Source organism: Vigna umbellata, chromosome 4 (assembly GCF_029865625.1).
Source record: "Vigna umbellata cultivar VRB3 chromosome 4, Vumbellata_1.0, whole genome shotgun sequence".
In the NCBI taxonomy this organism is placed as follows: Eukaryota; Viridiplantae; Streptophyta; class Magnoliopsida; order Fabales; family Fabaceae; genus Vigna; species Vigna umbellata.
The window spans coordinates 19,128,269-19,142,316 of NC_142168.1; positions in this window are offsets into that span (position 1 = coordinate 19,128,269).

Consider the following 14,048-nt stretch of genomic DNA (forward strand, 5'->3'; position numbering starts at 1 on the left):
GTAGCAGGGCAAAATTTGTCCTTGAAATCCAGCCTTCTTTGCTTTTTCTAAGCCCCGAGTGTTCCAAGAATAATTTTTCAATCACATTCTTTTTGTTATCACTAATGATGATCTCATTTGTGATGTCCACATTTTGTAATCTCAGAATTCTGCTAATGAAGACAACATATGGTAAGTGATATTCATTCTTCTTTGTAACCTTCATCATATAATCACTGATTAAAGATGCCCAATCTGTCTGTATATTTGTTTGAAATGCATACAATAGATATACAGCTTCTGCATTCAACAATGACTGATCTTCACTTCTAGGAAGTAAAATCCATGTTATCACATATGCACATATTATTTCTTCTTTTCTTAGATGATCAGTTCTGAAGGAGTCATATTTCCTTATCATATTCTAATCCTTCAAAAGATTGTTCCAGATATCAACTTTATTGAGCCCCGGAGCACCATGATGTGTTTTCAGTCCTCTAGGTTGGAATCCAACAACATATTTCCATATGGAATCATCAATATGAACAATCACACCCTTTACTCTGGAAATCAAAAAGTTACTTTCCCTTTTTAAGTTTGCACAGAATACTTTCACAAGATTAGGATAACAATCACCTTGGAGTTCAAGAAACTTTGTTAGACAAGACTTAACTAGCGATTCTTGAAACAAGAATGTTTGTTGGCTTTATATGCCACTTGTGTTTTGGCTTGATCTGATTGTACTTCTTGATTAAATATCAATGAAATCAAAGCTTATGATTAGCTCAATCTGTGAATGAAAAATTATATCTTTGATTAAGTGAAACAAATAATACTTAAATCAATTACACTATGATTGTATGCAAATGAATTATTGCTTACTGTTACATTCATACATTTGCATACTCATATATTATCTGTGATAATTCCTACACTATATTGATTCTAAAATGCTTGATCTAGAAAGACTATGAAAGGTTTTGTAGGAACATCAATTGCTGATAGAGATGATATGGAAAATCAACTTACAAATAGCAAGAAGTCGATTACGACTAACATTGAATTGATTGAATATCAATAGGGGTTAAACATTCCAAAACTTTGGGATATCTGTTATCTTTAAACTTTGCTTTATATTTTGTGAATGCCTATTCTGCTTATATCCTGATGCTTATACGTTGTATCTATGCTATGAGATGATTAGAGAGTAAAGTGTGTTTAATGATTGAAATTGTATCAATTATGATATGTTATTACTATCTTACATTTACCTTGATACAATGCTGGAATATGCTTTTACATGCTTTAATATATAATCTAACTACTGCATTGTCCATCTGTGTTTTCAGATTGAAACATGCATAATGACAGGGGGAACATTGCATATCATTGATCTATTTCACATGTATTCATTTAGGGGGGAAGAAGATCCTAAATAATGTGAATAACATTGTTACGGGGAGCATCATAATCTGTTTTTGATATATCTAGTGCATCTCTATGTTACTGATTATCTGTGTATCAATCATTGTTTGATTACCTTTTTTCCTAGTGCCCAAAGGGGGAGAATTATGATGATTGGTAATTGGTTGATAATTTGTAATCTGTATTGACTTGTGCAACATGGTTGTTTATTAATCATGGTTGTGCATCATCAAAAAAGGGAGAAATTGTTGATATTATTGATAGGGGGAGGAAAGGTTTAGCTTAACCCACAATCTCAGTAATATCTGAGTTTTTGATGATGACAACACATAATTAATAAAACATGTATATTCTGTGTTACATGTTCAATATTTACATGTTATATGTTTTTGATAAATGTGTTAAATCTGTTTAAGCATATATAAGAGCATGTTTGTGTTGTTCATTGCATACTGTGTTACATATGTGCTTTTATGTGTGAATGCATGACATATGATATTGAAAAGGAAAATCACAAGCACTTATCTTGAACTTTAAATGTGTGGCAAAACAACAGTTTTAAGTCGACTTCATTATGGGGTGAATCGATTAAAACTCGTATTTTTGCACAAACAAGTTCCAAATGTGCTGTGAGAGTTTTCAAGAGAAAGTGTTTCAAAACTTGCTTACAATTGTTGAATAATCGATTGCATGCATGTTGTATTTGATTAAGTTAGTTATTGTTTTGAAATACTATTAATGCTTGACATAACTATCGAACGGTCATATTTTTTATTGTGTTGACCAAACATTAAATGTTAGTCGACTGAATTATCTGTGCATTTAATTAATTCTCGTGATTGTTGTTAACTTTTATAACAGAATTATTGTATTCGAATGCATTAGTAGCTAAGTCGATTAAAATGCGTTTGAGATGAGTTATTCTATAAATTGACGCAAATTTGATTTCTGTAACAACTTTTGTGATTCTAACATTTTCATATCTTTTACAAAAAGTTATGATCTTACAGAAAGTAAAGAAAAGCTCCAAGAAAAAAGAGTGACCGTGGTGATCATCTACTTGTGATTTCTTGAAGACCAAGATTGTTGTGTTTTTCAAAGACCAATCAACTTGCACATTTGGGTGTCATTGAGAGATCAGATTCTACAATCTTTTGAAGTTTTGTTTGAAGTTCCCTGTGATTATAGGAATAAGAGCGTGCGGCGTTTTTTGAATTTGAGAGTGTCTCAAAGGGTTTAGACAACAGAAGAGGGAATTCTTGTTGTTGATCTTGTTGTGTAATGCCTATATTTTAATTAGAGGGTTAGAGTAGTGTTTTATATTTTTGACGCGTGGTCGTTGTAAAAGCCTTATTGTAAAAACCTTGATAATTATAGTGTGTTGGCTTCCTGTGGTTGGAAGGATACTGGATGTAGGCTTGGCCGAACCAGTATAAACACAGTGTTTGAATTTTCTCATCCCTACTTTCTGTATTCAATCGATTACGTTCTGCATTCATTCGATTAAATTTCCATTGCATTGAAAATATTTTAGTTTTGGAAAATCAGGATGCAAATTTTCCTTGAACTATACTTTTCAAAAGCTAATTTTTATACTGGTTCGACCAACTTGCCTACATCTAGTGTCCTTCCAACCACGGGAAGCAAATGCACTATAAAGATCAAGGTTTTTAGAACACGGTTTTTACAGAGACCTCACGTCAAAAGTGTAAAACACCTCTCTAACCCTCTAATCTAAATAAAGGTGTTAAAATAGAATGACTCAATTTCTCACACCAAGAAGGGGGGGGGGGTGAATTGGTTAAATGTAAACATAAAATCTTTTTCACAAAAATGATGCCTTGATACTTTTCTTGAATTCCATGGTAAAAGATTTTTAATGCAGCAGAAATTTAATTGAACGAATGCAGAACATAATCGATTGAGTAAAGAGAGTAGGGATGAGAAAATTCAAACACTATGTTTTTGTACTAGTTCGGCCAAGCATACATCCAGTGTCCTCCCAACCACAGGAAGCCAATGCACTATAATTATCAAGGTTTGTACAACAAGGCTTTTATAGCGACCACATGTCAAAAATATAAAACACCCTTCTTACCCTCTAATCAAAATGTAGGCATTACACAACAAGACCAACAACAAGTATCCCCTCTTCTGCTGTCTAAACCCTTTGAGACACTCTCAAAGTCAAGAATGTTGCACGCTCTTCTCCTTGCAATCACAACAGGGAACTTCAAACCAATCTTCAAAAGATTGTAGAATCTGATCTCTCAATGACACCCAAATGTGCATGTTGTTTGGCCTTTGAAAAACACAAATATCTTGGTCTTCAAGAAATCACAAGTAGATGATCACCACAACCACTCATGTTTCTTGGAGCTCTTCTTTACTTTCTGTAAGATCACAACTTTCTGCAAAAGATATGAAAGTGTTAGAATCACAAAAGTTCTTACAGAAATCAAATTTGCGTCAATTTATAGAATAACTCATCTGAGAAGCATTTTAATCGACTTAGATACTAATGCATTCAAATACAACAATTCTATTATAATAGTTAAGAGCAATCACGACAATTAATTGAATGCGGAATTAATGCAGTCGACTAACATTTAATGCTTGGTCAACACAATAAAAAATATGACCATTAGACAGTTATGTCAAGAATAATATTTCAAACAATAACTAACTTAATCGAATACATCACGCAATCGATTATGCAATAGTGTTAAGCATAGTTTTGAAAAACTTTCTCTTTAAAAACTGTCACAACACATTTGAAAATAGTTTGTGCAAAGACACGAGTTTTAATCGATTCACCCCATAAGGTTCAACAAAAGTGCTTGTGGTTTTCCTTTTCAACATCATATGTCATGCATTCACACATAAAAAGACATATGTAACACAATGATATGCAATGAACAACACAAACATGCTCTCATAAATGCTTAAACAGATTTAACGCATTTATCAAAAACATATAACATGTAACACAAAATATACATGTGCTATTAATTATGTGTTGTCATCATCAAAAGCTCAGATATTACTTAGATTGTGGGTTAAGCTAAACCTTTTCTCCCCCTATCAACAATCTCAACAAAGGCAACAAACAAACAAGACCAGCAACAAGAACACCCTCTTTTGCTGTCTATCCCTTTAAGGCACCCTTAAAGTCAAGAACATCATTCTTCTTCCCGCAAATATCGTAGGGAATCCAAGCCAATCTTCAAAGATTGCAAATCTTGATTGCGCAGAATACACCCAGTTGTGTAGATTGATCAGACGTTTAAATCAGCAAGCAATGCTTCTCAAGAAACCTCAAGTCTTTGATCACCACGATCAATCTTGGTTCTTGATAATTTTCCTTCCCTGCTTCCCTTTATTGACTTTTGATTTAGGGAAGAACTTATTCAGAAACTTGGCAACCACATCATCCCAGACTGTCAGACTATTCTTTAGAAAAGAATTCAACCACATCTTTACATTACCAGCCAGTGAGAATGGAAATAAGTTGAGTCAGATTGCTTCATCTGGAACTTGATGAATCCTTACTATATTACAGATCTCCATGAAAGTAGCCAAGTGAGTGTATGGATTCTCGTGGGACAATCCATGAAACTGATTGTTTTGCACTAGATGAATAAGAGCTGGTTCCATCTCCATATTCGCAACATTAACCATCGGTCTTGAAATACTATTAAAGTGTAGACGCCTTGAGAAAGTGTTGTAATCTGCAAGAGTACGTCTTCCTTGTCCAAACCCTTCTCCATTGTGAGTACCTTCCATTGTTTCCTTTTCTTGATCACATGATGAGTCAAAAATTTCTTCAGAAATAACAGAGGCTTCTCTGGCTTCTCAACTTTGTGTCCTCCTTCTATTGTTATTCCTTCAAGCAGTTCTTTCATTTTCCGGATCAAAAAGTAGATTTTCAACCTGTTCCCTACTTCTCATACAAAACACAAACTAGCAAAACACAATTTCTATAGACAACGATAATTATGCACAAAAATTCAAATACAATCACAATGAACAAGTAAACAAAAGATGACTAAAATCAACTAAATCAAATAAACAACACACAATCTGCAAAAACAATACAAATCCCCAGCAACGACACCAAAAACTTGTATAGACCTCGGCAAGTGTACTGAATCGTTCAAATAATAAACCGGGAAGTCCAAATATCATTTCCCAAGAGATCTGTTTGGTTTGCTAATTATGAAAGTTTATTAATTTAGCGTCGGCTTAAATGCTTACTTGGTCCCTATGTTCAGTGGTAATTTTTAGTTTAGTACCTGGTTTTAAAAGTGTAGACATTGGGTCCCTATGTTATAAAAGTTGTTTAACTTCAGTCCAATCCGTTTAACGGTATTAAAATTTATAACGTGTGGATGGGAGCTGTGCAAGAAATGTTGACGTTGCATGTAGTTGACCTAAATTCAATTGACGTGGCAGGCAGAGTTTATGTTACGTGTATATATAAAGTTTAGGGTTTTTAATTGGTAAATAAATCCACATTCTCTCGTACTCATCCTCTGTAGTAGTGCGACATTGTCGCTTCTTCACCTCCTCTACCTTCCTCTCAGCCTTTGCCTGCTCCTTTTCCTGTCGTCGCCTCAGCTCCACCTTCGTCACCTTTGGCACGGGTATCGACACCCAGTTCACCTTTTTTGTCCATCTTTTTCATCGCCTTCTCCAGCTCCTTCCCTCCCCAACAACCTCCATTCTTGGCTTCGCCTTCACTAAATCTCGACTCCATCACAAATCCAAGCCAATGACAATCTCTTGCATCATGTTTGTCATCAGTCCATCGATTGATTTTGACATCGCACCTCATTCTTCATATTAAAAATAGAATGACTCAAAAATGATGCCTTTATACTTTTGAAATCTTTTTCACACAAATGATGCCTTTATACTTTTCTTGAATTTCAAGGTAAAAGACTTTTAATGCAGCGGAAACTTAAACGAAAGAATGTAGAATGTAATCGATTTAATAGAGTGTAGGGATGAGAAAATTTAAACATCGTGTTTTTATACTAGTTCGGCCAAGCCTACATCCAGTGTCCTTCCAACCACAGGAAGCCAATGCACTATAATGATCAAGGTTTTTACAATAAGGTTTTTACAACAAGGCTTTTATAGCGATCACACGTCAAAAATATAAAACACTTCTCTAACCCTCTAATCAAAATATAGGCAGTACACAAACTAGACCAACAAAACGAATCCCATCTCCTGTTGTCTAAACCCTTTGATACACTCTTAAAGTCATGAACGCCACACGCTCTTCTTCCTGTAATCACAACAGGGAACCTCAAATCAATCTTCAAAATATTGCAGAATCTGATCGCTCAATGACATCCAAATGTGAAAGTTGATCAGCCTTTGAAAAACACAGCAGTCATGCTCTTCCAGAAATCACAAGAAGTTGATCACCACGGTCACTCTTGTTTCTTGGAGCTTTTCTTCTCTTTATATAAAATCACAACTTTTTGAAAAAGATTTGAAAATGTCAGAATCACAAAAGTTTCTTACAGAAATCAAATCTGCGTCAATTTATAGTATAACACATATCAGACGCATTTTAATCGACTTAGCTCCTAATGCATTTGAATACAACAATTCTGTTATAACAGTTAGCAGCAATTAATGCAGTCGACTATCATTTAATGCTTGGTCAACACAATTAAAAATATGACCATTAGACATTTATGTCAAGCATTAATAGAATTTCAAAACAATAACAGACTTAATCAAAATATAGCACGCATGCAATCGACTAATTAATAAAATTAAGCACAATTTTGAAAAACTTTCTCTTTGAAAAAATCTCACAACACACTAGAAAATAGTTTATGCGAAGACACGAGTTTTAATCGATTCATCCCATAATGAAATTGACTTAAAACTCTTATTTTGCCACACATTTAAAGTTCAACATAAGTGCTTGTGGTTTTTCTTTTCAACATCATATGTCATGCATTCACATATTAAAACACATATGTAACATAGTGATGTGCAATGAACAACACAATCATGTTGTCATATATGCTTAAACAGATTTAACACGTTGGTCAAAAGCATATAACATGTAAATATAGAACATGTAACTCAGAATACACATGTATTATTAATTATGTGTTGTCATCACCAAAAACACATATATCACTGAGATTGTGGGTTAAGTTGAACCTTTGCTCCCCTGATCAAGAATCTCAACAATCTCCCCCTTTTTTGATGATGCACAGGCACGATTATCAATATAGATTATTAATCAATTATAGAACCATCATAATTCTCCTCCTTTGGGCATTAACAAAAAAGGTAAGTATACAATAATTGATACACAGATAATCAATCACATAGAGATGTATCAGATATATCAAAAATAGATTAAGATACTCCCCCTAATAGTGGTATTCACATGATTTAGGATTTTCTTCCCCTTAAATGAATACGTGTGAAAAAGATCAATGATATGCAATGCTCCCCCTGTCATTATGCATGTTTCAATCTCAAAACACAGATGCACAATGCAGTAATCAGATTATGTATCAGAGCATGTAAAAGCATATTCCAGCATTGTATCAGAGTAAATGTATAGCAGTAATAATAGAGCATAATTGATAGAATTTCAATCATCAAACACAGATTATTCTCTTATCATCTCAGAGCATACAACTGATAAGTATATAGATATAAGCAGACTAAACATTCACAGAATATAAAGCAAGGTTTAAAGATAACAGATATCCCAATTTGGAATCTTTAAACAAATTTTGAAACTCAATTGATTTGATCACAATCATAATCGACTTCTTGCTGTAGCATATTGTAGGCTTTCCCGTTTCATCTAGCCAGCAAGTAAAGTTCCTACAAAACCTTTCATGGTTTTTCTAGATCAAGCATTTTAGAATCAATATAGTTCAGGAACTATCACAGATAATATATGAGTATGCAAATGTATGAATGTAATAGTACACAATATTTCATTTGCATACAATCAGAGTGAAATCGTTTCAGATCTGATTAACTTGATATACACAGTAAGTCATTCAAATATAGATTGAAAACCAACCATAAATCTGATTTCATTGATATTCCAACATGGATTACAATCAGATTGACCAAAACTTAAATGGCATATAAAGCCAATTAAAAAAAAACCAACAATCAAAGTAAAACAGAGAAACAAAGCTCTAAACTGTAACTACAGAATCCTTATTCTGTTTCAGATGACTCTACAATTTTCTCATCTGCACTATTCTTATCGCTTTCAGAATCATCTATAGAGGTGTCACCAAATGCATTTATCCTTAATGCATAATCCATCTTCATGTGCAGCTTAGTAAAGGATTTTTGAAGCATTGACATTTCCTCATCAAGTCTTTTAAATCTTAATTCACTAATCTCCTCAAATCTTGTTTGAGGTCTGAACTCATATCTTGACTTGTCAATATTGATAGGATCAACTTTATCAGTAACAGGGCAAAATTCGTCCCTAAAAATCCTGCTTTCTTTGCTTTTTCTAAGCCTCAAGTGTTCGAAGAATAATTTTTCAATCACATTCTTTTTGTTACCAACAATGGTGATCTCATTTGTTCTGTCCACGTTTTGTAGTCTCAGAATTCTACTAACGAAGACAACATATGGTAAGTGATATTCATTCTTCTTTGCAACCTTCATCATATAATTACCGATTACAGATGCCCAATCTGTTTGTATGCTTGTTTGCAATGCATACAGTAGCTACACATCTTCTACATTCAATAATGACTAATCTTCACTTCTAGGAAGTAAAATCCATGTGATCACATATGCGCATATTCTTTCTTCTTTGCTTAGATAATCAGTACTGAAGGAGTTATATTTCCCTATCATATTTGGATCCTTCAAAAGATTGTTATAGATATCGACTTTATTGAGCCCTGATACACCATGATGTGCTTTCAGTCCTCCACCATGATGTGCTTTCAGTCCTCCAGGTTGGAATCAAGCAACATATTTCTATATTGAATCATCAATACGAATAGTCACGCCCTTTACTTTAGAAATCAAATAGTTCCTCTCCCTTTTTAAGTTTGCATAGAATACTTTCACAAGATTAGGATAACAATCTCCTTGGAGTTCAGGAAAGTTTGTTAGACCAAAATTAATTAGCCATCCTTGAAACAAGAATCCTTCTGAGTGAAAGAACAAGATGTTTTAGCACTTATGTCTGATCACTTCTTTGAACCCCCACTGACAAATGAAGTCAGTTCTTTGTTCGTCATCACTAAACCAGCCAAAAGGGTTAGCTTCCCTAATTAAAGATGTGAGACACTTTCTTGGATGTGAAGATGAAGCAGCCATGGCAAATATTTAAGAATTCGTAGAGACTTCTTGATTCAGATAAGGGTTTTGAGTGTCAAAGTTTTGAGACATTTTTTAAAGTACATGAACTCTTATAAGGGCGCGAACAACCATCACATACAATCAGGCCCATTTAAGTTTTCATAAATTAATAAGCTTAAAACAGAGATTATTAACAAGTTTCATTAAAGACAAAGTTAACTGGTATAAGACAGAGTGTTACCAAAACAGAGAAACACATTCACAAAGTATAATCGATCAGTTCATAACATAATCGATTAAAATTCGTGCAACTTTATTTTCATAGAATTCAGTTAATCAAATAACACAAAGCAAACATGCATAGAATAGTCATTCATCCAAATATTTATGGTGCATGATGCATGAAAAAAAATTGTTCCAGTTACCACATTCAGAGACTCAAGAGCTTAGGAATTGAGTTCTACACTACTTTAGTTGCAACTACTTTCTTGCAAAAGAATTAAATAATTCAGACGTTGGTACCCATTTGAACTTGGGTCCTGTCTTGTAATTCATTTTCCAAGATCAATCGATTAAATAGAAATAGTAATCGATTAGTTTTTCAAATATTTTATGAAAACCAGTTCTGGTGTCAATTGTTAAAAATAGAATGGCTTAATTTCTCACACCAAGACGGGGGGTAAATTGGTGAAATGTAAAAAAAATAAAATATTTTGAAATATTTTTCACAAAAATGATGCCTTTATACTTTTCTTGAATTTCAAGGTAAAAAAGACTTTTAATGCAGTGAAAACTTAATCGAATGAATGCAGAACGTAATCGATTTAATAAAGAGTGTAGGGATGAGAAATTTCAAACACTGTGTTTTTATACTGGTTCGGTCAAGTCTACATCCAGTGTCCTTCCAAGCATAGGAAGCCAATGCACTATAATGATCAAGGTTTTTACAACAAGGCTTTTATAACGACCACACGTCAAAAATATGAAACACCTCTCTAACCCTCTAATCAAAATATAGGCAGTACACAAACTAGACCAACAACAAGAATCCTGTCTCCTGTTGTCTAAACCCTTTCAGCCACTCTCAAAGTCAAGAACGCCACACACTCTTCTTCCTGTAATCACAATAGGGAACTTAAAATCAATCTTCAAAAGATTGTAGAATCGGATCGCTCAATGACACCCAAATGTGCAAGTTGATCAACCTTTGAAAAACACAACAATCTTGCTCTTCAAGAAATCACAAGAAGTTGATCACCACGGTCACTCTTGTTTCTTGGAGCTTTTCTTTTCTTTCTGTAAAATCACAACTTTCTGCAAAAGATATGAAAATGTCAGAATCACAAAAGTTACTTATAGAAAACAAATTTTCGTCAATTTATAGTATAACACATATTAGACGCATTTTAATCGACTTAGCTACTAATGCATTTGAATACAACAATTCTATTATAATAGTTAGCAACAATTATGACAATTAATTAAATGCGCAATTAATGAAATCGACTATCATTTAATGCTTGGTCAACACAATTAAAAATATGATCGTTAGACATTTATGTCAAGCATTAACACAATTTCAAAACAATTACAGACTTAATCGAATACAACACTATAGCAATCGACTAAGTAATAAAGTTAAGCAGAGTTTTGAAAAACTTTCTCTTTGAAAAAATCTCACAACACACTTGAAAATAGTTTGTACGAAGACACGAGTTTTAATCGGTTCATCCTATAATGAAATCGATTGAAAACTCTAATTTTGCCACACATTTAAAGTTCAACATAAGTGCTTGTGGTTTTTCTTTTCAACATCATATGCCATGCATTCACATATAAAAACACAAATGTAACATAGTGATATGCAATGAACAACACAATCATGTTCTCATATATGCTTAAACAGATTTAACACATTGATCAAAAGCATATAGCATGTAAATATAGAACATGTAACTCAGAATACAAATGTATTATTAATTATGTGTTGTCATCATCGAAAACACATATATCAGTGAGATTGTGGGTTAAGCTGAACGTTTTCTTCCCTATCAACAATCTCAACACTTCCCTTGAATCTCATTTACATTCCATTTCACCGATTGAAATCGGATTATAGCCCCTTCCACCGTTTAAATCTTCCTTCGCTCCGTTTAAAAGGATTTCCCTTGTTGAGATTGTTGATAGGAAGGCACTGGTTTAGTTGAACCTACAATCTCAAAGCTTCTGGTTTTTTATGATGACAACATAATTAATAACACATGTTATGTTTATGTGTTACATGTTCTATTGCTTACATGTTATATGTTTTAATCAATGTGTAAATCTATTTAAAAGCATTGAGAACATGATTGTGTTGATACATTGCATTTCACTATGCTATATAATTAATTTTATTGGTGAATGCATGTCTGATGTTTTATAGAAAGAAAACCACAAGCACTTATGTTGAACTTTTAATTGTATGGCAAAACAACAGTTTTAAGTCGACTTCATTATGGGGTGAGTCAATTAAAACTCATGACTTTGCACAAACCTATTTCAAAGTGTGCTGTGAAGATTTTCAAAGAGGAATTTTTTCAAAACTTTGTTTAACTGTGTTACATAGTCGATTATATGCAACTTGCATTTGACTAAGTCTGTTATAGTTTTGAAATTCTGTTAATGCTTGTGTTAAATGTTACAACGACTATATTTTTAAATATGTTGACCAAGCATTTATTGTGATTCGACTGCCTTAATTGTACATTCAATTAACTGCATTGATTGTTGCTAACTGCTTTGACTGAATTATTACATTTGACTGCATTAGTAGCTTAGTCGATTAAAATGCGTCAGAATTATGTTTATCTATAAATTGACGTGGACTTGATTTCTATAAGAACTTTTGTGATTCTAACAGTTTGTGATATATTTTGCAGAAAGTGCATTTACTATTTAACCCTCGGCAAGTGTAACCGAATCGTATCAAGTAATAAACCTGGTAAGACCAAGTATAGTTCTCCCAAAGGACTCACGACCTAGATTGTTATTTGATTATTTGATTAGCTAAGACTTTTACAAACAATTACGTGAGATTTCAATGCAATTACTCAAAAGTAAATATGAATGCATGTATTGATCAATGGTAAGAAGAAACAAAACACGTGAATTGAAATATATGAATGATTATGTTGTTGGGGTTTATCAATTTCATCCTATCCACTATCATGTATTCATGAATTCATCTTTCTTCATTAATGTTAATGACACTTTCTAAATTACCTTAAACCCGATGTCTCGGCAAAGAAAGCCTAATCCTAATCACTAGTTTACAATGTCTTGTCTCCCTAGCAATATTTCATGCATTACACAGTACAAAAGCTTAAAGGCAACCAACCATCATATCCCTATGTCTAGGCAATACTACTATTAGGAGAGATTCCCCATATCAAGATTTCCCCGTATGTGTCCATATCGACAAAATCAATAATCATGACATCGAATGAGTTAAACAATGCATGCTTTGAGCAAAGAGGAAAAACCCTAACAATTAATGAAAGAAAGCATGTATCTTATAAAAGATCTTGAAGAACAAATTCCATACATGAGAGTTTCAAAGGATTACATTGATTCCCCAACAACAAAATAAGTTTAGTTCACCATATTCATGGTGAAACTAGATGAAATACAATGAAAGAGTGAAAGATATATAAAACCCTAGAAAGGTGAGAAAGGAGTTGTAGCATCCAAAATCCTCCTCCAAGGGGTGAAAAAATGTGTTTCTGCTTCGTCCCATCCAAAGATACAAACCCTAGAACATCTTATACCTTATATACTATTTTAAAAGTTACAGAAAAGTAAGCCCAAGCCCATAAAATTGCCGCTTAGCGATAAATACCGCTCAGCGGTAAGTGCGCGTCTTCTACTCTGCTCCTCAGCTGCAGGTTTGCCCCTCAGCGGTGACTACGGGACCTTAAAAGCACCGCTCAGCGGTAAATACCGTTGAGCGCCATTCGCGTCTTCACTTTTCACTTGCTTTTCTGATTTCAACTCCTAGCTACTTCACTTCTTTTACCAATTCAACTTAAAACCTGCAAAAACAAGGAAAACCAAGCCTAAAACCCATCCAACTCTCTTATTTCAAAAACATAAGCAAAAGCATGATTCCAAGCTAGTTTCTAAGTCATAAAGGTTGTATTTAAGGTAAATTTTAACTATAAAACTAACAGTTTTTCAATTGTTATCACTTAAAAGGCTTATCAAATCTGTACATTGGTTGTTACTAAAAGATCAGAGGCTACAATGTTATAAAGATTGGATTGAGG